At 42.6% G+C, this 2,381-nt stretch overlaps 1 protein-coding gene across 2 annotated transcripts in view; it reads left to right on the top strand.

The window, feature by feature from the left end:
* ap3b1a (adaptor related protein complex 3 subunit beta 1a) overlaps positions 1 to 2,381 on the top strand; it is a 64,192-nt gene that overhangs the window by 14,147 nt on the left and 47,664 nt on the right. The window lies entirely within an intron of this gene.

Genomic DNA, 2,381 nt, shown 5'->3' with positions numbered 1-2,381 from the left:
AGGGTAAATCCAGACAGCTAGCTAGACTATCTGTCCAATCGGAGTTTTCTGTTGTATGGCTAAAACAACTTGTAATCATAAGTCTTCCACCAAAACAAGTTCCTTCCGAGCCTTGTGCAGCGGCACTGCAACTTTTCTCAGGTGCTTAGCACCGCCCTAGGCGGTTGTGATTAGTAAAATGCCAATAAACCAGAGCAGGTCTTCCTCCCATCCCCTAATGCTGTGTGGACTAGCCAGACCCTCCTCCAGCGTGCTTTGGAGGAGTATCTGGCAAAGTGAGACTAGGCTGCAAGTGCAACTAGGAATTATTTTTATTATTGTTTTATAACATGAGAGAAAATAGTTAAAGGTGCCTGCTATATTTTTCCAAAGCCCAAGACGATGTAATCAATTTTTTGTTTCATTGAACCAACAGTCCAAAACCCCCAAATATTCCGTTCACATCATTGGATATGATTAATAAAAGCAGCAAAATCACATTTAAGAAACTTTAACCTGCGAATGTTTCGACATTTATTTTATTTTCAAAAGGACTAAAACCATTAAATCGATTATCAAAATAGTTACTGTGCTTATCGACTTAGCAATTAATTGAGGTTGCAGCTCTAGTCCATTGCATGTGCACATTGTACAGATGCAAAAAGGAGCAGTCATGCAATACTACACCTGTAAGTTATTAGTCAGCATGATGATGAGTTCCTTCTTTATTACATTCTGAACAGAGGATGTTATGGCATCTTAAAACACTTGGCTATCTTTTTATAGCCTTCTCCTGCTTTGTGAGCTATTTTCAGTTTCAGTTTTCTAGACAACTGGGGCCTGTTGCACGAAAGTAGAATAAAGATATCCAGGATAAGTGAAAAAGCGCAGCTTGACTTGTGTGATCTGCTCATCCCGGCTTAATCGGTTGCACGTTTGCGAGCCAGGATAAACAGGTGGAGCTATGTCAGCCAGGTGTAGATAGCTGGGATAAGTGCACGTTCACGGCTTTCTCAAATAGACCCGTTATCGATCACAGTTTACTGATGCGAGATGAGAAGACGCATCGCCAATGTTTCACCCAATGGACAGCAGCTTCGAATGGAAAGTAACGAGGAGGGAAGAATATGGAAAAAGGGATACGGCTCTTTACAACGGAGAGAAAAAACCGACATAGCGGACCCGACTGAATGTGGGGGTTTAAAAATATCTACTTTGCCTCAAAATGAGCAGAGGGAACTAATATTCCTCGGAAATGGACCCTACACTTTAGGCTTAATTTCAAACCCTTTTTTACAACGTGAGAACATGTTTTACAACCACGCACAAATCTCTATAAGCTAAATCTAATTCTTTGTACAATTAATGTTCATACAGAACAATCAGAAAGGGACAACAACTAGAAAAAAAAGTAAATGCTTCAATACACGCTGGAACATATGTAAAACAATATTCATGTTTTTTTATTCTTCTGACAAGTGACCGCACCAAATAAAAAGATTAAGAAGCATTGTGGTGTTCCCGGTGTGATGATGTAACCACACTACATACGTGCTGTATATAGCCACGTTATGGTCCAGGGATGGGAGACTTTTGAGAAGGTTATGAACCCAATGTAAGCTATAACAAAAAACAATGGCCCACTTATTAAGAGTAACCAAACTACCCTTCTTAGAGAAGGACAAGCAACAAGAATGAAATCATGAATGTAGTGGTCTCTGACCAGTCTGCCATTATTATCATCTGGAATATCTCTACATTATATCATCACACTTAATCTCCGGAGCGCGTCCTGTAGAAACCTGAAGCTGAGACCACGGACGCTGCGCTGCTCATCTCTACTTTTACAGAGAGGTGGACGCTGACACAAACTCGCAAGTCTGCTGGCAGGCAATAGCCACCGCCACCGGCAGCGGGCAGCGGCCGCACGCCAGGCAGCCTCGACACTACCGTCCCACCGGAAAAGTCCCACTCCGATCAGGGTGCCAGTGCAACCATGTCTAACATCTAAACAGCTGTAGTAGGTTTAATCAAACTCGCGAAAACAAAAGTGACAAGAAGGCTATGCATGTTAATAAAATAAACAGAACACATGCAGAAGACAACGCAATAACTGTTAAACACGTTTATTTCGGATCCAGACGGCAGCTGATTTGACCATGAGACTCCAGTAATCTTAGCCCGGCTGTTAGCCTGCTCTGGACCGGCTAGCCCCAAGAATACATCTCCATGGTTACTTGGCTGGGCTTAATTCAATCTGGTTTCGTGCAACCGAGTCCGCTAAATTCATCCAGTAACTTGAAATATCCCGGCTTAATCCCTTATCCTGGTTTCGTGCAACAGGCCCCTGCTTAGAAGAACCCATGGTGCTAATTGTTGGGACAAGGTCAGATGAGTCTGGG

Source organism: Etheostoma spectabile, chromosome 16 (genome assembly GCF_008692095.1).
Source record: "Etheostoma spectabile isolate EspeVRDwgs_2016 chromosome 16, UIUC_Espe_1.0, whole genome shotgun sequence".
Classification (NCBI taxonomy): Eukaryota; Metazoa; Chordata; class Actinopteri; order Perciformes; family Percidae; genus Etheostoma; species Etheostoma spectabile.
The sequence above is the reverse complement of the archived record's forward strand: the minus strand, read 5'-3'. Positions and strand labels throughout refer to the sequence as shown.